The sequence below is a fragment of the Uloborus diversus genome, chromosome 6 (genome assembly GCF_026930045.1).
Source record: "Uloborus diversus isolate 005 chromosome 6, Udiv.v.3.1, whole genome shotgun sequence".
In the NCBI taxonomy this organism is placed as follows: domain Eukaryota; kingdom Metazoa; phylum Arthropoda; class Arachnida; order Araneae; family Uloboridae; genus Uloborus; species Uloborus diversus.
Window position 1 is genome coordinate 44,323,573 of NC_072736.1, and position 25,284 is coordinate 44,348,856.

Below are 25,284 nucleotides of genomic sequence, written 5' to 3' on the forward strand. Positions count from 1 at the left end.
TCGTCTAAATAGATTCGCAAATGCGATAAAACTAATTGAAAATTTCTCTTCTAAATTTTCAAGTAAAAGAAAAAAGCGATCATCAATCATACTCACAAAAAAAACCTCCAAGAATGCAAGAATGAAAAACAGTTTGATTGGCTTAGTACCTCAATTTTCCTAAATTGCTGCTCAATCTTTTCAGTCCTGATTACACCATTAGATTTTAAAAATGAATATATGCTAAAATCAGTAAGTGAGCAAAATGTAAATGATATTAGAGGAAAATGAAAAAAAAGGATTCGGGAAGAAATATTTTGAGCCGGTAATTTAGTCTTTGGGGAAATTTAGCGTTTTACATCGCGATAAACAAAATTTCTCTGCAGAAAGAAATAGCATACTACGCTAATTATGAAGAAGTTAAGACAGTGTTTAGTTCCTGAAAAAGTTTACACTCGATTTTAAAGAAAATATAAGACATTTTAGTTTAAGGAGAGAACTTATTTTGAATTTGAATATGACACAAACGTCCTTTTCTTTTTCAGTCGGCAACAATATACAGATTACAAGAGAATATTACACTGTTAAGTCACGCAAATCTGCGTAGCACTGCATAACATACTAAATTTTTTCAATCCGTTGCATATTTCAGCTAAAAAAAAAAAGCAAATAACAAGCTTCAGTTCTTTAAAAAGGCGAAAATATTTTTAGTTTTTGAAGAGAAATATTACAATTTAGTTCAGAAAAAAACCTTTCTTTAAATTTAATGTAAAAACATTTTGATTTTTAAAAGCATAGATAACAAACTTAATTGTCTAAAAGTTGACAACATGCTTTGGATCCTAAAGTAGAAACAACGCACTTCAGCTTTGATTTTGGTTTTTAAGCTTATCTCTACATAGTATAAAATGTAGTCTCCAAAAAGTGCCTGTTTATCTAAACGCGCAAAACTCGAGAACTGCCCTGCCAATTTCGCTGAAGTTTTCACAGTATCTTTCTTTTTGCACCGGAAAGGTTTGCAGTCCAATTCGAAAAAACAAAAAACAAAAAAAATCGACGAGTAGTTTTTTTTAATTCCAATTTAGGCCGATATTTCACATAAATTCCCAAATGTGGGGGTGACAAATTACTTGCACATGTTAATATTACATATCGTTGGAAAGGGTAGAATTTTCCGCGTTTTACGCGATTTGTTTCAATGCTCTAACTTAACTACGGCGGGATATATTTCCGTTTTTAGCTCGAATTTTTTAGTCTTAGCTGAAATTTAGGCATTACTTACTTAAATAAATATATCAATAAAAAGTGAAAAGATTGTCACACAGTTTTCTTTTTGATACCTTTGGAAAAAGCGACTTAATACTCCAAATCTATCTCGACCTTTAGTTGATAAACTAAGCTCCTATCTCAAAAGGAAAAAAAAGTAACAAGAGGTTTTTAATTAAGTTCGAAAAATCTCATCTACAGTAAGTTGTTAACAATTTTATTTTCACGTTTCCCCTGCTACGCTTTTTGAATCCATTGTTTCTTTCCATCTTTCTCATTTTAATTTCTTAAACTTATTTTATTTTGTGTTTCCATGGTTACGCTTTTTAAATCCATCTTTCTCATTTTAATTTCGTAAAATTATTTTAATATCAGTCGTCATTGTTTGGAAGGGAAATTTTGCATGACTTTTTTTTTTCTTTTATTTAAGTCTGGTTATTGAATATACGTCACTTGACACAATTTTTATTTTCTAGGGAGACCGGGAAAAGCCGGGCAGCGCAGATAATAAGAGATAAAATAACACTTTCTAAAAAGAGATGTGAAATTTATTAAATAATAAGGCATCATTTAGCTTCTAAAAAGAACGAGGGTGACATACAAAGGCATGTTAAAGCAACATACTTTTGTTTCTAAAAATAGCGCAATTTAATTTCTTTTAAAACCAGAACAAATACTTAATTCTGAAAATGACAGACTTTCAAAAAAGAGTAATATATTCCAACCAGAAGAAATATTGAACTTCAGTAACAGCAGTGTGAAAACCCCGGAGCAAGAAGGGGGCCACTCTCACACTTGCAAAACTTACAGGAATCACAAAAAAGTTTCAAAATTAATTTATAAAAACTTTTTCTTTGTGTTGAATAAGTGCAACGTCAAACAGCATAAATAAAAACGTAAAAATAGCAGACCAGTTTTTAGGGCAATCGCCACCTTTGTCAGTATCTAGCTGAGAAGTGGAAAACATTGCAAGAGTACTCTTTAAATACTTGAGAGACGCCTTCAAAACCAATCAAGTCCCAACATTTTCTGCTTACGGATTGCCCCTATACAGTCGATCTGTCTTAATCCAATGGCCCATTTCCCACGAAAAATTATTCCAATAAACAAGATATTCTATTATTCACTACACGCAACAGTTTCATACATTGAAAATTTATTGTACATTTAGTGGGATATTCTTTTAACTGATATTCCAATTAGCAGGCTTGACTGTACATTACGTGAGATAGTCTTTTAACTGATATTCCAATTAGCAGGCTTGACTGTACATTACGTGAGATATTCTTTTAACTGATATTCCAATTAGCAGGCTTGACTGTACATTACGTGAGATATTCTTTTAAACGAAATTCCAATAAGCGGACTTGACTAGATTAAGTGGAATATTCTTTTAGCTGATATTCCAATGAGCGGACTGGATTGTATATTAAGTGAAATGTTCTTTTAGCCGATCTTCTAATATGCGGACTTGACTGCATATTATGTGGAATATTCTTTTAGCCGTTATTCAAATTAGCGAACTGGACTGTTTATTAAGTGGAATGTTCTTTTAACTGATACTCCAATAAGCGGGCTCGACTGTACATTAAATGAACCTGACTGTATTAGAAAATGCAAATTCGAACCCAATTTTTATAATCGTAGAAATGTGAGGAACTCTAAAATACTAGTTACAAATATTTCAAAGTTTTGTGTACATAAAATGCTTCCAAAAATCCAGCTCCTCAACAGTAAGGTTTGCAAATAATCCTAGCTTCGGAAAAATTAAATTTGTAACCTGCGTCTTAACAATGTGTCTCTACTGAAGACTTTCAAATTTCTTGTTTTTTTATCATCTAAGTTTCATGTCTTTTCAACCATCCATAGTTTTCATGTTCTTTTGAAGCCGTCTCCCAGGTATTTAAACAACAAGCACTCTTGCAATGTTTTCCATATCACAGCGATTCATTGATGAAGGGTGTGATTGAATTCGAAATCGTTCTGCCTACTTTAAAGTTTTTATTTGAGCCTGTTGACGTTGCCGTCGTTTTAGCATTCTCATCACAAAGTACTGGATTTTAATTTTTTTTCTTTATACATATTTTTATAAAAGAACTTGCCACTGTGAAACTAATTTTAATGACATTTTAATAAAATATAATGTCACCTACGTGTAATTAATTGTTACGTTCTGGGGCTGCCACACTCTTTTTCCAAATACATAAAATAAATCAAATAGATTTTGTATTTTTAATAATATTTGAAATAATATTTTGTTCTTACGTTTTCTTTAATATCTTACGTGATATTGGTAGAAGATGTTTCATTTTTGTACCAACTGAAAGATAATATTTTTCTTCATATAAAAAATTTCAATATAAAACCAACAAATAGTGGAACTGCCCGCCTGCATCGAGGTCTGCATATCAAACGTATTTCCAACCCTGTTTGTTATTGAAATATCTTATTTAAATAGTAACAAGATTATATAAATATTAAAAATAAAATGTTAGATAATCACCTTTCGACTATCAAATGTGCTTCTTGAAAATTGAAAAACGCATAACAAAGAAATCAAAAGGAAAATCCTTCGATTCCAAGCAAATGAGTTCTATTTTTAAAATATTCCATACGAAAAAGATTTGTTCGAATATTTGTTATAAAAGATAGATTTTAAGTCGTTACGTTCATCAAATTCGTTTTATTCTATTGTTATTTCTTTTGTCATTCTAAAACTTTCAAACGCGTGTCTGCTTGTTATTCGTAAAACTTTTGAACTTTTTACAGCTATTTATTTCCCTTAAAGAGATCGTATTTTCTCTTTTTGGCTGTGTTGTTCGACCATACGTTTTTCTAAGTTCAGAGGAGTGAGATTTTTCGTCAAAGAAACATTTCATCTTAGAGATAGAAAACTCGTCAAAATAGTCCAAATCGTCAAAATGGATATTTCTGGTGTCTATACGTTCTTAAGCATATATCCACGTGTGGTCGGGTTGAAAAAAAAAAAACTCAATATTCATTCGGGGGCGAGCAAAATGGAAATTAAGGCCGATTTTTGAGTGAAAATTTCTCGCGAATGTACTTCCTTTACTATGTAAAAGGATGCAAAAAACATTAGTGAAAAAAAAAAGTGTCTGAGATTGACGCACGCGCTGACGAAAACTGAGAGCTTTAAATATCCAAGTAAGGATTTTGACTCAACCTTCTGCTGTTGCGTCCTGAGAACTTTTACGTTTGCTGTGCAATGGCTTTGTAATAGAGGTGCGACATCGATGGCAAAACATCGATGTTTCAGAACATCATACTGGTTCAGAAGCCAGTATAATGAACAGTAACAAAGAAGTGTCTGACGTCCGTTTGCTTTTTATAAGCAACAAATTTAATCAACGATAGTTTTTGTAAAACCATATCCAAAGCTTCAGGCATCGCTTCAATCAATAAAACATTTGAGTCCGTAAATGCTAAATGTTAATGTCTGTAAATAAAAAGTCTCTACTATAGATTACAATTTCCTTCTGTTGTAATTACTTTCTTCTATATCTAATATATAGAAAAAAGTATTGAATTCGTGCAAATTTTCGAATTTCGAATTTTGACGGATTCGAACGTTTTGAGGTGTGCTGAGTTCATTTCGACTATTTTTGGAAAATGTCTGTCTGTCTGTGTGTGTGTGTATGTATGTGTGTGTGTGTGTATGTATGTGTGTCACGTCTGTGTGTGACCAGTTTTTTGTGGCCGCTCTACAGCAAAAACTACCGCGTGAAATCGAACGAAATTTGGTACACATATGTGCCCGTATGTGAACTTGTGCCCATTGGTTTTTGGCGCGAATTCCTCCAAGGGGGGTGGAGCAATGGGACGTTTTTTGAGTTACGCGTGCTTGCTATTCCTCAGGAAGTAACTGGCGGAATCAAACAAAATTTGGTCCATATGTTGCCAGGAACAGGTGCTGATTCAATTTTGGTGTCAATAACTCAAACGGGGGTTGAGCTATAGAACGTTTTTTTGTCGTCAATTGTGACTGCTGTATCTCAAGAAATAATGAACGGAATGAAAGAAAAATTTATCGGCAAGTAGCCCTTAGTGGGTATAAGAGCTGATTTTATTTTGGTGTCAACAGCTAAAAAGGGGGTAGCGCAATCGCCCGTTCTTTTTTTCCATTGTGAGTACCCTATCTCAAGAAGTAATGCTACGTTCTGGTTGAAATTTGGAATATATGTGAATCCATATAGTCCAAGAGCTAGCAACGTCGAAAAAACAAGAATTTTAGGAAAGCTGGTTCTTTAATATATCTTTCCCGAAGACGTTTCGAACAGCGTGCGGGTTGTCTGGCGGCCGGTAAACGTTGTGTTTTTTAGTGCGCATCACATCTTTAGAAGTAAAAATATGGATTTTGAAATCATTTTAGTAAGAATCTTTTCTTTTTCAGTGAATTCTAAACACTTTTCGAAACACGAATTTAATATTGCCAGACAATTTTGTTGTTGCAAATATCGTGCCAGATTCAATTTTTTACGAAAAAAAAATTAAAAAAAAAACTATTTTAGTATGTCTGTCATTTTAACATTATTTTACCTACATATGAATAAGTACAAAATTAATTTGACAGACATGAATTCGGTTGCGTACTCGACAGACAGACCGATTTATTGCTGTAGAGTAGCGCAGCATTATGCCTCTGAATATGAGAAAAATGAAACATTATTATTTAAATTCGTGCCAAAATGATATAAAATAGCTGGATATATATTTTGTTTAATAACAGAAGAAATATGTCACTTATAAGTATCAAAATTAGAATATTTACAGATTATATTTACATCATAAAAATCCAATTGTAACTAAATTACATTATTTTTGTAAAAGATACAGGAAAAAGAACTTTAATTTAGAGCCAAAGTTCTCACTACTTATAAATATTATACTTAAAAAATTACAATCCATTTTTAACTAAAATAGGTATGTTCATTCTATAATTGTATCGCAAAAAAGTGATGTATCTCCATAGTCGTCATCGTCGTCACTGCTCTCATCATAATCATTGTAATCATCGTCATCTTGCGTAGAGTTTTCGTTGGATAATACTTCACTTTCAATAACGATGTCAGCAACTGATGATGGAAACTGCTCCCCAGCAAACCAGAGAAAATGGTATTTATCATCATTGATGACCCAACCGGAAGTTAACGGCGATAAAGATGACGGATTTTTTAAATTAGCGTTTCTCCAAATTTTTGTCACATACCGCAATCGCAATAAATGCTGATATAATTCAGCGTTGCATGGGGGTAAGCTCGATGCATCAAAATTTCGAATTTTTTTTCCAAAGTTATCACTACATTTTTTCGATTCATAAATTTTTGAAAACAGATAAAAGCGAACATCGTTAACATTTGAAGGATTAGTCACCCCATACATGTGACATATAAAGTTTTCTAACCTGTCAAATGTGCGTTCTAGTACACGCTCCTCGTCTGTTGTAATCTCTTGACATGCCAACTGGTACTCAACAGATTTCTCTAGCAACTTGAAGGGCCTTAGTTTACCTTTCCGGAAAAAAGCTGGGGTGTAATCACATCCTGTTATTGCGTGGAAACATGGTAGAGCTTTTGATAAGGAAATACCAAGAGCTTGATATAACTCATTGACGTTTATTAGACGTTCATGGTTTCCTACTCCCCATTGAATCCAAAGCTTTAAAGGTGCATTCAGGTGATCCATGTTGCCTAGAAGTATAATAAGAATATCAGAGTCTGAGCAACGTACAAGAACTTGAGAGTCAAAATTTATCTGGCAAATATGGTATATGATACGAGTATCAGCTTCTTCGTGTTCTTCACATGATAATGATTCTTCAACGATTCTAATAACTTGATTATTTACAAAATGATACGAGTAACACTTATCAAAACTCAGGTAAATAGTTTTATTCCCAATAAAAGGAAACATGTCATCATTTGCCCAATGATCAATAAAAAACCTTACAAGAGCTTCCTTGAACTGCGAGTTTCTGAGTTCACCAGCAAAATGATGAGGCCGAATTTGACTAGGTTTGATGAAAACTGTACTGGTTAATTCACTGCGACGTAAACGCTCACAATCTTTTATGGAAGGTTTGAAGTACTGATCAAAAACAATGTCAATGCGAGATGATTTAAACTGTGAAATCATTTTGAGGAATTTTTTCGATATGCCATCGAAAGTTTGTGGTATTTCTTTCATAAGGTGTAACATGAAGAATCCGTCCAAAATACTGATATCAAAACATAACAATTGCTGATTGACACTGCTAACTTTCTTTTCGAATACTTTGACTAATTGTGCTTTATCCGTTTTACAAATACTACCATCGGCATGGCACATTGATGTTGGTACTGGTGTTAGTGGAAATCCTAATACTTTTTCAATATCAACCTTGTTGTTCATAGATATCCCCAACATTCTACCGAATAGATCTCTTTGCATTCTTAGCTCAACAATTTTGTTACCAAGAGTTAGTTTTTTCTTCTTTGGAGCACAAGCAAAATTAAGCACTTGATTTTTTTTTATTGGTTTGTCAAATCTCTCCTGATCTTCAGCGCATTCATTTATAAACTGCTTTCGCAAATCGTCACCCTTTTTTTCAATATTCAGCAAAAAGTCAGCTGTATTTTCAGGAGCGGGTTTCGCAGTAGCAATATTGTACAAACTATTTTTGTCAAAATTTTGATCAAATGGATTGTTATTTTTCTGAAAGATTTCTATAAAATCGGTGATTTGTTTGTTGTAAATTTTGATTCTATTAGGTTGTAAATCGGCAGACACGTCTTGTAATTGCCTCAATCCACAAACATCGAGAACGTGAGAAATTAAAGCAGCTCTAATGCTGTGACACTTTGACCAGCGCTGACGGGCAGCTATGGAATTGGTAAAATGTGCAATACCGCTAAGACGTCTAGCCGCTTCGGCATTTATAGTCTGCTCCAGTGTAAGGTCAATTGGTATCCTTGAGAATGGTTTGTCGGTTCTTTTTATTCCAAAACATCCGTTTGTGAAATCATCTTTGAGTCCTGGATGTGTTTCATCAACATTATTCAAACTGTCTAAATATTTAACACACCATCGAGCATAATTCGGTTGATTTACAATGAAAAACAAATTTGTTATTTTTGGAATTACATACTTAAACATTTCGAAATCACCCATTCGTATACTTCTTGATAGGGTAATGTAATAGTTTACAAGCTGGATGTAAATCATATAGAATTGAGCAGTTTTCCCATGTTTACCTTGTCTTGTTTCTGCTAGGAATTTTTCATAAGCAGATATTAGTCTCGATAATACATTATTTGATAATTCTATCGTCGTAGATGTACAAGTAACTTTAACCTCCTGGTAATGTAAGAGATCGTCAGAAACTTGCTCTTTCATAAAATAGTATTCCATTTTGTCCATCTTTAAAAATGTATCAAAATGCAACATTTGCAAGCCAAGAGCCATCAACGGATGCAGACGTTTGCAACGATTAAAATGCTTTCCTTCAACTATCCCATTTACTGAGCCAGGAGCAATAATATGGCTCTCAATCATCATATGCGATAGACCACATTCATTAATAAAAACGCCTATAGCTTTGAAGAAAGCCATCATTAAATGGAATGAGCCAAGATGGATGAAGATATTATCAAATTGGGGCTTTGATGTTGATTGAATTTTATATGCTATTTTAGCTATTGCCAGATCATAAGTAACTTGCACGTACCTTTGATTACATTCTTCTCCAACGATTTGGGCCTGTTCCAGTGTATGTTTAACCACCGCTACATTTGTTGGTGAAAAATTAATAGGCGTAAGATACGATACTTTTTGTTTGGGGCTAGTATCTTCAATAATTTTACAATTAAAACCAGTCCACATTGGAGTATTTGGCACATGAAAGACGTGTGAAAGTAAGTATAGCATATCTATTGTTTCTATCAAAGGTAAGTTTACGGGCCGAGTTAATGCATTGTCTTCAACTGGTGTTAAATGTTCTAATATCTGCAATCGATTTCCATACGAAGGGAGTTCAGGAATTTCTTCGTTAAACGTCCGTCTTCTTTTTGCTGGTGGTGGTGACATATCAAAACTACTATCTATATTGCTTGGGTTTAATTCTACATCGTAATCATCACTTACAATTTGGTAGATGATCCCTACGGTGTCATGCAGTGTATCTTTTCCATTTAAAGTGTCAACGTATCTATCGAAATTATCGAATGCTACACCTGTGCATAATGACGGACTTCGAATGATGTCAGGAGGAAAAATTTCAGAACGTGTTACGGATGAGATCGTAGCTTCAGTTTCTAATTCTTCCAACGTATTGTAGTTGCAACAATGTCCAAGTCTATTCAAAATATTTATCATCTTTCGACTACTCGTAAGACTTTTGACAGTCATACCCAGAGTTATATGTTTTGATGGTTTCACAGTACCGTTGCTTACACAAAAAACAGCATCAGAAGCCAATGAGTTGCTCAATCTATGACAATTAACTCCATCTCTGCGACGAATATCTTTACCTCCAATCAATGCTTTAAAGAAACGATCTAATTTTTCAGGAATTGTTCATTCACCATTTATCAAATCCTTTGTTTTCATTGCAGCAGGTAATTTTGTTTTCTCCATTTTCAAAATTGTAGTTCTTAGAATCGAAGCAACTTTATCGATGAGATCATTTTCTTCGAGCATCATAAAGTCTTCTTCTTCTAATAAGTTACTATCAGTATGCATAATAATCTTTTTTTTTTGTATTTTGTTATAATCTTTATTTGCTTGAACTGTTTTAATATTTTTTCTTCAAGCTGATGATTTTTCATCATATTTATTTCTGATTCAGGATGAAGTACTAATTCCTGTTGTAATTCATAATTATAAGTGTCACAAAGAGAATTTAATAGCAAATAACTTTTTTTTTAATTATGTCTTCCTGAATTATTGACACAATTTTATCGAAAACAGTGTTGTGAATATCTCTTACGCAATGCCAAGAGGTTCGTGCAGTATCAGTAATTATTCTTTTGTAATGATTGAAATATTCCAATTCACATGAATGATGATAGAATATTGGACCATTTGAGGTTTTCAGATAACTAATTTTTTGTATCAACTCTTGATTTTGGCATTTTTCAACCCACTGCGTTACTTTTTCAAGCATCTTGACATCATTGGAAGAATGCAAATTTTTTTGCTTACCTTTGACTTGTTTTCGATCCTTTTCACAGAAAAAACAGACTCTTTCATTACTAAGACTTGAACAGGCATCACTACATGACAAAGTCTCTCTTGCATCTACTGGATTATTCGGTAATGTTGAAGAAGAACTTGATGTGCCAGGAAGAGTTATTGATGAATCATAATTATCATCAGATATATTCCGATACTTCGCCATCAAGGATGCAAAGGATTTGTAACATCGTGTGTGGTATCCATCAGAAGTATTTAGTTGTTGGGGTAACTTTATATTACTATATTTCAAGTTGAATGCAACACGAACACTCAAAACTTCTTCACATTTTTTCAATTTTCCTTCGTCAAATGCTATTATTTTTTCATTTATTCCATTGCAAAATACACATTTCATTTTATTTGCCATTATTCTGTCATAATTTTCACGATAATTTTGAATACATTTTTAAAAATAATATTTAAGAATAATCATATTGATGAGAAAATTTACAGTAACATTTTTCGTCAAAGACGCGTAAGAAAAACAAAGTTTACATACCAGCAACACATTTCCACTGTTCTATCTAATTTCTGTTTTCGCTGATATTCGCAACTCCAACGAACTATAGGGGGCACTGCAGTCACTGTCTAATGGCGGAATTAAAAACTAAAACAAACGCATGTGGTAACGAAGAAAATGCTAAAAGTGTTGTGATTTTTGTTGTTATGTATGATTTTTTCGCTTTATTCATTTGAAAAGATTTTTCAAAGTCTTTTGGTTATTCTGACCCATATAGAAAGAGATTAGAAACCAAAAAGTATTACGAAAGTAAACAATTAATGCAGAACACACAGTAAGTTGTTCTGAAGCAGCCACTTTCACGATGTTGAATTCGGAATTCATAAATTTTTGGTTCGCTTCGAACGGCATTTTCATTTTGTACCGTTTTTTCTATACATTAGTACATATTAAGTTCAGTTTCGTGACATTTCCGGCATTTGTTGACATTTTTGTCACATAGTGCACATACGTGGCAGACTGTCAAGAGTAACGTTTAACACTAGATAATTTATTTCTATGACTATATGATTGGATATCTAAAGAAATCATGCATTTAATTCATTCGTCATGGAAATGATTTACCTGATATGCGAAATCTTGTCAAGATACATTATTCTTTCACACAATTTTAAAACCATAACCTTATAAACAGATTTTTGGCGAACTTTTATTTTTTATTGTTCAAATTCTTAACGTTCTTTCTGGATTTTTCAATCTGTTCTGCGATAAATATTTTCAAGAAAATTTATTTGCATACTTTCTATTTCAGTAGGATACTGTAGTAACAAAGGTTATTTAAATCATTTATGTGGAATTAGGTTAAGGAAAAGTGTCCAGTCAATGTTGTTAAGTTCGTTTTTTTTTTCATCGAATTGAAAAACTGATATTTATTCAAATTCACTCAGAACAAAATAAATAAAATGTGTACTCACAGTTTATATATGGTGGTAGTTTTCTTTTCAGTTGATTGACCATTATTTCTTTTTACTTATCGAATTCTGTAATCTTACTATCATTTTATTCCACTCATGATAAAAATTAAAAATGGTTTAACTAAAAACGCGAAATCTCGCCAAGGCTACTTTGCTCGCACAATTCCAAAACTATAACCCTAAACCAATTTGGCGAAACCTTTCAGCTGAGAATAAAAGGAATAAAGTAAATTATTTCTCGGTTAAACATTTTTCATTTTGTTCTACGATAATAAATTCAAGAAAATATTTTGCATACTGTCCATTCCAACTAAATGCTGCTGTAAAATATGATTAGTTAAATTAATTTAAGATTAAAAAAAACTCATATTCTTACAAATTCATACAAAACAATAAAAAATTTTACCTGGTATAACGTTATCCAATTTTGTTAATCCAGAGTTTTCTTGTTTACGCTTCCACCATTTAATACTTTTTTGAAAGAAATAAGGAAAACTAACATTATTTTGAGAAGCTCGAGAATACTACTAAGGGACGAATTAATTTCTGTTGTTGAAGGCGTTCTTAGACATGTTGAATGCGTTACTCAGAACAAACTGACCGCGTTTACGTCAACAGATACACGTGGAGCGCAACGTGGCAATGTTTTAGTTGCATTCGCAGTTTTATAAATCACCGCAAGGTAGCGTATTCGAGCGCTGGAGTTCCGAATTACAAAGAAAATAAGAAAAAGCAGACGATATTTAAGTTAAATAACGCAAAGACACATAAACATTGCAGACGATAGTTTAATTAAATAACGCAAAGACACATAAACATTGCAGACGATAGTTTAATTAAATAAAACAAAGAAGTATAAGCATTTCAGACTATTATCGTATGCAATGCTCTTTTTTCTTTGCATTATTTAATTTAAATATCGTTTGTAATGTTTGATAAATATTAAATGTTCAAATGTAAAACACGGCAGACGAGGAAGGGAAAAAAGGAGTCAGAAAAGAGTCTTCAAAAGATCTTGAGCAAGCAATTCACTATTATAGACCTTTACAAAAAAATATATATATATATATATATATATATATATATATATATATATGTATTTTTAAAAAAATAAAAAAAAAAGCTTTAACTGAAGATTTAAATTACAATTTTGTAATTTTTATCTCAGCTCTATGATTGCGCCACCACAATCGTTATTATCTTCCTGTTTCAGTAAGTGATTAACAAGAATTACATCACAGTGCGCAAATTGAAAATGGATGTGGTTCTCTGCGCGGCACGCTCGCAAAATGGAAAATACTTAACTTTTTACATAAATTTTAACAAAAAATAGGCAACATGTGTGTGAATTCAACAAGCAATTCTTAATTTTAAAGCGAGGTGACTAATTTGACCTAAAACTTGGGCACCACGCTAGGAATACTTCTTTCGTTTGGTCTCAGCTTATCGGTCTGTCTGTCGAGTACGCAACCGAATTCATGTCTGTCAAATTAATTTTGTACTTATTCATATGTAGGTAAAATAATATTAAAATGACAGACATACTAAAATAGTTTTTTTTTTAATTATTTTTTTCGTAAAAAATATCATCTGGCATGATATTGGCAACAGCAAAAATGTCTGGCAATATTAAATTCGTGTTTCGAAAAGTGTTTAGAATTCCCTGAAAAAGAAAAGATTCTTACTAAAATGATTTCAAAATCCATATTTTTACCTCTAAAGATGTGATGCGCAGTAATAAACGCAGCGTTTAACGGCCGCCAGACAGCATGCACGCTGTTCGATACGTCACAGGGAAAAATATATAGTGAAATCAGCTTTCCTAAAATTCCATCTCGAAAACGTTGCTAGCTCTTAGACTAATACGTAAACAGGCTTTGGTTCAATTTTGAGGCCAATCGCTCCAAGAGGTGTTGATTTTTTTTTTTTTTTTTTTTTTTTTTTTTTTTTGCGAATAAAAATAGCTTTATTAATGCAACAATAAGAAAGATAAATCGTAATAGATTGTCGTCTGCGTATTTCTCGTGATTTTAATTGTATGGAAATGATCGGAAATATTATCTCAATGATTTAAAATTTTTAGCTGTTGCCATCTTATGTTTGTTAACAAATAAAATATTTGTAATTAATTCAAGCAAGGCTTTTAAAATAACTTTCAATTTTCGCTCTTTGCTTTGCTTTTGAAATAATTCAGACATTGGGATGGTCGTCAAGTTTTTGCATGTGTAATTTTGTTTTTGTTGGGAATATTGCTTCCTCGTCAAGCATGGGGAGGGATCAGAAAAAAAAAAAAAGAAAAATGTAGAAGAAAGTTTCGTGATGGCCACAACATACTAGTTTTTGGATAGTTCAGTTTTTAGTCGTCTTAGTTTATTTTAAATGTGCTGTAAATAGAGTATTAGTTTAAATGAAGGTGGGGGGGAGGGTCACTCTTTAGCATAAACTCCCTAAAATGTTAGTCTGTATCCACCCCTGGGTAGACGATAAGTAACCCCCAATATTTGGTGTTTAAGCGCATTTCTCTTTTCGCTGACTATTCCACCAGGCAGAGAAAAAACTCTTTCCGATGAAACAAAAGTCGCCATCACTGTCAAATACTTCGACACAACTTTTAACAGTAGTGAATTTTTACAGTTATAATATTGACTGAAGTAATATGTAGGATTCTGCTTTAGTTTAAGATTTGGAGTTTTAGAATCGACTGTAAGTTCTGGCAACAGACTACCAGTGTCGAGTTCTTCCAATAGCTTTGACCTCTTCCTCACTCTTCAGTTATCTTTTACCATCTTGTATTGATTTTCCCAAAAATCATCCTTTACACAGAAAAATCGATCTTTTTAAATGTGCGCAAATAAATGAAATTTTTGGAGCAATTCCGTAAGTAAACTTAATTACCTAGCGAGAAAATTGGAGCAAATTTTGCTATAATTTTGAATTATAATACAAAAACATCAACATCGAAAAAATATCGAAACCAAAACATCGATGTTCCGAAAACGTCGGAAGTAAAACATCGATGCTAAAACATCGTTGTTTTAACAAAAACATCGATGTTTCCAAAACATCGACATCGATGTCGCACCCCTACTTTGTAATAAAGATGGTGCAGGTTGGTTGCCCTATACAGTGTTTTAGAAGTTTTGTGTCAAGCATTTTTAAATTTCTTTCGGGTCATAACATCGGTTCAGGCTTTAGTTATAAGTTTATTAAGAGTGCCTGCGTTATAAGATGCTGCGAGACCTATTATTAGATTTACTACACTTTCCAGTAGATTGGAACACTATTAATCGGAAATATTCCTTGAGGCTATTGATTTTATCTTTTGCAGACGCGTCATTCTTTGGGAGGTCAAGAACTTTTCGACAATAATAAATGAATCATACATTTTCTTCCCGCTGATTAATTCGGGTGAACCATTCTTTATTGACATTTCCGATCTTCGATCGTAGTATGCTATATTTTTATGCTGATTTTATTATCACCCCTTCTAAAAAAATTTGTGTTCGTAAATTTTATTTGTATTCCAGAAGCAAAATTTAAAATGAAAAGAGAAAAAAAATAGCTTCTCTCTTTGAGGAAAAGGTGTGAAAACGGGAATTGGTGTAAATATCGGCATCCAGTAACTTTAGAACTCCCAAGATCCTTAGTTTAGAATTAAACATTCTCAATTTATAATGGATTATATTGATAGGGAAATTGAAACATTCTTAAATGGCAAAATAGTTGATTTTTCCCCATGGTTTCTTGAAATTACTCAGACATTGCTTCTCGCATACTGAAATAATCCGTACAATTTCTTATTCGAGAATTTTTTTTCATTATTATGTATCTTTACCTGTAAATGATTTATATTTGTTAGTTTTTGAACAGACAAAACAATTTTCACAATGAGTTTTTTCCTTCTGTAAAACATACTACTTTTAGTTTTACCCAACGTAACCCCTTTTTTTTGAAATGTCCGGTTTTGTAAATAACGCATGGTCTTTAGGACGTTACAAGTGATGTACTTTGGCACGCTACATCACTAGTGCATGAATGCTTACGTTTGCTGTCCACCACGTTGCCAGCATATGATAACTGAGAAGCAAATTAAATATTGCGTCCTACGCTTGCTACCAACCATATCGTTGCCAGTGCATGTGAGTAAAGAAACGAATTAAATATTGCGCTTAGCGCTAATGACATCAGTGAATGACATTTAACCACTTGTGATGTCATGTACAGAAGCATAAAAAATTAAATTGAATCTACGTACCGATTAAAATAATTGTTAAAAAATATTAAACGTTTTCAAATTATTTTAAAAATGGTTAAATTCTATGTTTTTAAGCATGCTCTTTCAGAAAAAATACTTTTCAAAATTTTGGAAACAACCCAATTAAGCAGCATATTTTTGAATTTAAATCAATTTTAGTACGGAAAATCGTATAGCTGTTATGCAAACAATTTTACCTGTTAACGAAAAGTTCTTGAGTAAATTTTCCTTTTGTGTTTGACATCTTAACTGTTAGAAATGTCAGATTCCAAGGCAGAAAATTAAATTCCGTAGTTTATTAAAATAAAAGTTAAATTTAAACTGAAAGACTTTACGTTTTCTCATTACATTTTGAAAAGAAAAATCGATTTTAAAACCTCCTTTAAGTGAAAAAATCTGCTGTTCGCTTGTTGCTTTGAATTTATTTTTGTTCATTCTTTAAAATAGATTGTTTCGTAAATATTTTTTATGTCGTATTTAACTAGGCAATGAGACCGTCTTTCAGTGCACTTCTTAAAAACTACACTTTACAAAAAAATGTAATTAATAAAAATAATGGAAGTTTCATGAAAAAAAAGTTTAGACAATGGTTATAGACTTTAAATATCAAAGGAACAGTTTAAGCTTATAAGAACGAATAGCCCGTTGACGGTTGATATATTTTCGCACATAAGGTTGAAACAAATATCGTTAAAGCATTATAAATCCTTGTCGAAAATATTACTTTGAAAGAATTTTAGACCTCCTCATATAAATAATAGCCGATGATAGAGTTACCCGCGTGTTTCAACAATGAAACTCGCGCCACGACATGATAATTTGAAAATATATTTTGGTAATGTTTAACATGCAGGTAAAGGCTTTATGGTGACAAGGTTGAACTCAATCCGTTAACTTGATTCTTTAACGATATTACTTTTATTTTAGGAAAACGAAGAAACCAAAACAATTAACGCTACCTACTGGAGTTTAGGGTTAATCCACTGGAGTTAGGATTAAAATTTCAACTATCAAAATACCATCAAACAGGTAATTGCTTCGTTCAAATGTAGAAAAAAATTTTCTAATAGTAAATCAAAATATAGTAATCAAAATAGTAGTCAAAATAGTATTATATATATATAGTAATCAAATAGTAATCAAATCTAATAGTAATCAAAAATAGATTTTCTAGATTGAGATAGTTTTCAGTGGCTGCTCGTGGCTTAATTTGGCGGGTGGGCCCGCTTTTATCAGGGGCGCCCTGATGGGGGTCATTATGGCCTCCCAAAACTTTCTTTATTTGGCAAATTTGGAGTTCACATAGCTTTTCAGGCCTAATCTAATTATGTTTTAGTATGTGTGCATGCTTTATTTATATCATTCGGTAAAGTTCGGAGTTTCATTTTGTGAATTGAGAACTCAACCACTCTTCTTCCATCCCAAAAGGTCGGGTTGCCTCTGACGATTGTGCAAAGTTTTCACAAGAAAAAGGAAAACAGATAAAATGATGAGAACTAAGGTGGGCGTGCCAAATAATAAGGTAATGAAGACCAATAAGAACCCCTCCCCCCCTCCTTCTTCCCATATAGAATAGCAAAAATTAGATTGTGACTGGGATCATGCAGCAGCATTATTAACTTTCACTTTAACATGTTTCGTTATTATGTGAGGTAATGAGAAGAAAAAGGATGTAAGTGGATATTTTCAAGTTTTGAGTAAAACGCGTTTAAAGATAACTTCCTACGTATGCTTTCATAGATTTTTTTTCCTCTAAATCATGCTGTACAGCAGCACCTACCAGGGCTACTAGTGCTATCCAGGGGCGGCAAATAGGGGGGTCAAGAGGGGGCGGTCGCATCCCCAAATTTTTTGAGCAGAATGATAGAAAATGGGTGAATTCAATTTATGTAAGTCGGAAATCAATGTTCATTAAAAAAATCTCGCTGGTTCTCAGTAACTATTTGATGAAACTCGACACATTCCCAGACTAGAAAAAGTGGTTTTCGTTATTTGGATGATGACTTGGAAATTCACGAAGTATTTTTCGGCCCTTTCATGTCTAAATATTTCATACTTGTGTGCCCAGTGTAACGATGGTATGTCCAATATGAGAGGCTCGTGCAAAATGGTGTGGCTGCATGGTTTTCTCAAGAAAATTCATTGATATTTTACATTCACTTCCATGCTCATTTTTCAAGTGTATATTTATTTGACGAGTGTTCATCGCTTTCTTTTGCTAGAAACATGTTTCAGCTGCTAAATGCATTATCTGCTTTCATAGAAACTTCTTAAAAATGCATGTGCTTATTGAATAAAAAAAACCATATCAACAAATACCTTTTAGGGGGCTCTATAGTCATGCAATCTCGGAGTGACACAAGATGGTCTTCAAGAGTTAAAACCATAAATATCTTTCTCTATAACTTCAAAGCAGTGATTTCACGACTGTGAGAATCATTGCAAAACGATTCTTTCAATGGTGAAAAAGCTCATGCTTTTCAGTATGTATGACTTCGTTTGAATTTTTATTCAATTTGTTTGTATTGAGGAAAGTGTTTTAAAAATGTTTTACTCTATCAAAACATCTTCAATCGGCTACCCTTAATTTTCGGACTATTCAAGCCACAGTTCAATCTACAATTGATCTGTGCGTTCATACTACCATAGTTCAATCTGCAATTGAAATTGAAAATAGATTTTATATAGATGTATATTTCAATCAATCGTGAAACTTTTTCCAAAAAATTCTTCCTTCGAGCCAATTTTAAAAAGGCGCTGAAAAATAAAAAAAAATAAATAAATAAATAAAAAATTCCACATGACGATGTGAAGTCAATAGATTAGATAAGATTTTGCATATTGTAGATGTATATTTCAATCAACCATTTAACTTTTCAAAAAAATTCTTCTTCCGAGACAATTTTTAAAAACAAAAGTGACAAAGATCCACATAATGATGTGGAGTCAAACATTGATTTTTTAAATTTTGCATGAAGTAACAGGTTTAGTTTCGAATGAAATTAACACAAGATTTGATGATAATTATTTTTCTGTATTGTTAGTATATTATCTGGATCGGATTTTTGAAACGAAAAATAAAATGTTTCAATTATGAGTAAAGTTTTTAGCACTAGGCAAGAAAAATTACAAGCAATATACCGTCAGGACCGGTTATCACATCCAGAGACTGCAGTTCCGTCCTTATTATGGACTCTTCAGCCTGGAATAGTGAATAACAGAGCTGGTGGCAGATGACATCTCATTTAAGCTGAGAGCGTCGATGAGACTAGATTATTCAATGATGAAAAATTAAGCCCCTCACAATTTTTGAAGTTGCCGGTGTGATTTTGAAGAGCAAGATATAAAAAGTGTTTTCATACATAACTTTTTTACTTCAATCTTCAATTATTTTTTAACTATTCCAATCAGCTCAGCTGGTAGAGAAAGATTTTTGTTAGGTTAGAGAAAGATTTTCGAAGCACAATGGAAAAAAAAAAAAAAAAAAAAAAAACCTATTCTCTTTAGCTGTACTAACAAAACAGCATGACAATGGGCACTGATAGACACTTCCCTGTTCTTCCGAATTCCAAAAATCATGCATTAAAACTTTTCCAAAAGGTATAAAAACTTCAGTATCGAAATGTTTTATATGAAAACTTGTTAGAAAATGAATCAAAATTTTAATTGCTTCTAAGCACTAATTTTTATTCATATTAAACCGATTTTATGACCACTTCCTGTCAGCTTGGCTTGCAGACTTCTGAAATGTTCAACCGGGACACCAGGATGTATCCCCTCACCCCACAAACGTCGCTAGTGTTCAAAAGATACCCACTTGTGACTGATTTTTGGTGTTTTAAAGGGCAGTTTATTTTTAATGTTATGAATAAAATGGTTACTAATTATAAACTTAAAACAGGAGTTATGAAAAATGACATAAGTGGATAAGATTTGAACATTTCACTTTCTAAGATGTAAATATTTAATGTAACTATCTTTTTAAAACTTAAATAAGATGTAAATATTTACATTTTATTTCAGTTTAAAAACACTTTGAATGAGGAACAAAAAAAAAAAGAACAATATTTATATATACTTTTCATTTTATAGGGCTATTTTAGTCTTTTCTGGTTTCAATCTTGTAAAAATCCTCACAAGTTAATCCGGTATCAATTTTCAAGTGACTGTTACAAATGATAAAGTAATTATCCTAAATATTTCTTCACAGTTAATTATTTTTAAAAATAAATTATAAAAATAAAATTTTTAAAAATTTGTCCTTTTTACGGGACGTGAAGTAAACCGGTCAGGACGTCGGAATTTTGTCTGAAAACCGGGACTATCCCGGTCAAACTGGACTGTTAGCTAATGTGTGTTTGTTACCGCACTGTGGTGATACATATTTAAGAAACTCGACCCCCCAAATGAAATGCTGAAATGCCGCCCCTGGTGCCCTATCTCTTGCCCTAAGACAGAGGAGAGGTTCACCTACCATTTGTACTGGTTATCTCCAAGTTTTTAATTTTGCCACTTACATCCCTTTGCTTCTCACTGCCTCATATATATTAAATTACGAAACTGGTAACTAATTTTTCTAGAAACAGTTTACTTAATTACCAATACATTCTTTTTTATAAGAAATTTAAATTACTTTTAATTTTCATTGTGTAATAATTTAGGTTTGCTAAGCGTTTGAATACGCTAGCGTAGAAAAGACATGATAATAAGGCCAACTAGATTAAGACTTATTACTTTAACCAAATATCATAGCTTATAAGAAAATTGAAAAAAATCTCAGCCAATAAAGATTATTTTAGATGCAGCTTTTAATTCAAAAATTTAAAGTCCTTATTATATTAGCATGACACTGAAAACCCAACTGAACCTAAATTCAAACTGAAACTTAAAAAATGGCAAACGCCTTTTCGAAAATAAAATGTCCATTCAGAAATGTCGAGAATGCGCTCTAAGTTTCCCCGTGGGGTGAGCTCCGAAAATTCTGCCCATCGCCTCACTGAAACTTTGTATAAGCTACGCGAGACGAGACACATTTCTCCCATTGCTTCTACTATTACTATTGGATGAAGCTACTTTTCGAGGGGGGCAAGAAGGGAGCCGGCCCATGGCCCATACGCATCGTTCGGAGTGATGTCGCTTGCTGCTTTCGTTACTTTGATTTAATGCTCGCAGTTGGTTAAGTTGTGGGCCGTCGTTAAAATGACCTAAAGAATCATTTTTAAAGCGCTGTCGCTATTTGATAGAAAAGGAACACTTTTTTCTTACATTGGCGATTAGCAGAGTGATAGAAATTTAAAATCAGTTTCATGCGCTGATTTTATTTAGAAATGAAACACAAAAGGCATTTTTAAATATTCTAATTATGCACTATTTTGTCGGGTGCACTATTTATAGGGACGAGCCGCCACTGATAGTTTTCCAACAGAAGTTTTTGTTTGGCACCGAGATGAATCTTTTTAAGAGGGTACTCGGATCTTTACTTGTGATTGATAAACTCATATGAACCAACTTAAACTGAGCCCAAATACAAACCAAAGATGACTGTGTTTTCTTGTTACAGTCCTTTCTTCCAGATATTTTGTACAACAATCTCTCCGATTTTAACTTCCCCCACTCATATTTTTATAGTATTGTTTACATCTATCAACATTAAACTTAAAAAAAAAATTGATTTGAATTTTGACATCTTGAATTCTAATTACGTTTTTCGCGATCACGAGTGCGTGTATGTAGGAGCACTCAACCTCCTATCTTTTTTTTTTTTTTTTTTTTGAACGTCACGAATTGCTTATTGTTTTCACTTGACTTTTGTTTTTTGTACCGGTGTTTCTGCACCATCACCGTCGACCAGCTCTTGCAGGTACTGCTCCTCCAGTAAGCACAGTCTCCACCAGCAGCACTGTCCACCGGGAATCCGCTCCTCTTGGGCGGTTGCGTCCATATCCCACACACACACACGCACGTCTGCACACAAAACACAAACATAAGCGTACACACATACATACACGCGCCCATGGGTGCCCACATGCAAAATTTTAAAGGGGGGGCTCAGATATTTTCCCCATGGTTTAGCAGGGTATTTTTCCCCATGGAAACCAATTTCAGTACAGATTAGAGTTATTAAATGCGACATTTTTAATAACTTATTCATTAATGACTGGAGAAGAAATTTTTTCACATTTTTGCAAAGAAAAAAGTACTGAAAGCAAGGAAGTTCTAATTTTTATGAGGGTGCTTGAGTCATTACTCCCCTTTCCCATATGAGCGCCTATGCACGTGCCTACACACATACACACGTGCGCCCACGCACACACAAGCCTACACATACACACACGCGTGTCTACGAACACACACGCGCCTATACATGCACACAAGCGCGTTTACGCACACAGAAGCCTACACGCACACACACACACGCGCGTCTACCCACACACACGCGCCTAAACACACCACATACACACAGACGCACGTGATTTGCGAAAAGCACAATTTGAATTCAAGATATTAAAAATTTAAAATTTCTTTCTTTTTGTTCGAAGTCAAATGTAACGAATTTGAAATGGCTCGAACATAACCGGAGCAGCAACCGGATAGTTACCCGGAATGACTGAACAGCCTTAACAACCCCATTTTATAGCAATCAATTTTTTTCGAACCCTTTTATAGCAACCAATTTTTTGCAACTTTTTTATGGCGACCAATGATTTTCCATTTTTTAGTTAGAGGCTGTTAAAAACAAGTAATTTAGTTCGAAAATATTAGGTAAAGCTTTGCACATTTACATGAAAATCACTTTTTCCCATTTCATTCTTTTTAAGGAGCGAAAAATGATGAAAATAAGCTAAAGGGACTTACATGGAACATCTATCTATCGATTAAAAACGAAAATTGTAATCGACTCGTTAAGAGAAAAGTTATGAAAGTACATTAGTATATATATATATATATATATATATATATATATATATATATATATAATATATATATATATATTATATATATATATATAGATATATATATATATATATATATATATATATATATATATATATATATATATATATATATATATATTATATATATATATATTATATATTATATATATATTATATATATATATATATATATATATATATATATATATAATTGATGCATGCTGTGTACTTAGTAGCATAATATCACAATAAACCTTGACTTTATGATTTAAAATATTTCATATACATGCTAAATAAAATTCACAATTATTCAAATTTCTAAGTTTATATTATTATTTTATCAAATAAATTTTTAAAAAAATTGTAATGACAAAGTTTTTGTAGCATACAGAAATAATTTACAAGTAATATTTCATCACATATATTTGCTTTATGTCATGTAATTTACAATGTAATACTATGTGAATTGCAATTAATGTTCAAATTTTACGTTTTATAGTGTACAAAGCTATAACAGAGTGTCCCTAAATTAGAGGTAAATACATGGAAGTTCCTATTCAAAGGGACGGGGACCAGAAAAAATGTCCTTTAAATAGAGGTGTCCCTTAATGGAGGTTCTACTGTATATATATATATATATATATATATATATATATGTGTGTGTGTGTGTGTGTGTGTGTGTGTGTGTGTGTGTGTGTGGATAATCTCCTGCTTCTTGGAATTGGTTCAAAAATTATTTGCTTTCAAATTCTAAACATGTTTCAATAATTTCTTAAATATTAGAACTAGTGAATTAGTTGCATGATTCATTGCAACTTTATTTGTATCTTTTCATGTATTTATTTACATTTCCTACAATGCTAAGTTTTAAAATTCATACTTTTTATCTTAAAAGTAAACAAGCATTTGATATAAAAACTTTGTTACGATAGACAAATGTACGAAATCACGTAGTTAAGCCGACAAATTTAACACGATCTATAAAAATAATGTCTTCGGAGCAATTTAGGGAATTTGAGAAGACGTCACGATTTTTATTTATTTATAAATATATCAAAATTACAAACGAATTCTTTTTACAACTTCAACCATCTAGTTATTGACTTTTCATTTGAAGTTTAGAAATAGTTGGGAACATGGCATGGCACCCGATCATCGGTGTTGTTGGCATAAGCTGTGTTCATCAAAGTATTGCCCGTTTTCTACGAGAAGGCACATGACTCCTACCTCGTCACGTGGTATCCGATGATTCTATTTTGCTGTTTTCGGCTAAAGGTACATCGGTTCATAGCATTTTGTTGAATAAGCAATAGTTTTTAAAATGTAATAACTAAAATGACAACAGACAAGGGAAGCAAGTGATGTAAAGGACACTAAGACTTTTTTGCACATTAAAATGCACGCCCAAGTTAAGGATGTCTGGTTTTGTCTCCTTTAGACGCGCGTGGGTTGCTTAGCGATCACCCCAGCGTAAAAGGGAACTCTGCGTTCGAGGAGGCGTGGCGAAGTGCCTTCTCATGAAAAACGGACTATAGACATTTTGCAATCAGAACTGTTGAACAATTCGTATGAGTATATAAACAGATTTTTCGTTGAATTTCATAAGATGTTACGATTTTTATTCATTTATATATAAATATAAAAAATATTAAATGGTTTTCAGTGAAAAAAAAGTTTTTTGAAAAACGAAATTCTTTTGTTTCTAAAAAATAAACTATCGATAATCTAAAATGTCCTACATTCATTTCGCTGAGAGATTGTGTTATCTGATTAAAATTTGATAAATTAAGCACAAAATTCAAACACATCTGCTGCACTTGCTTGTCTTTCTGAGATTTTTTTAAAAACCTTATCTGAGTTACGTAATTTTCGCAAAAAATATCATTTTGTTTGTTTCGAAAATAACGCAGTAGATGTATTCAAGAGAAAAATTCTTTGCCCATTAGGAATACTTAACGGCTATTATCATAGGAAAATGTCTGCTTTGTTGTTCCATTTTATTTGATGATTAATGGGAGGGAAAAATAAATAATCCGTTTTTAGAATAATAGCGCTGTTTTGTACTTCACGTTTATTATGTAAAATGGAGTTTGTTCTTAGAACTTATATTTTAGTTATTCTGTGATGATTATTTCCGAGAAAAAATCTAAGCTAACAAATATTTACCACGTGAAGTCTTAAATT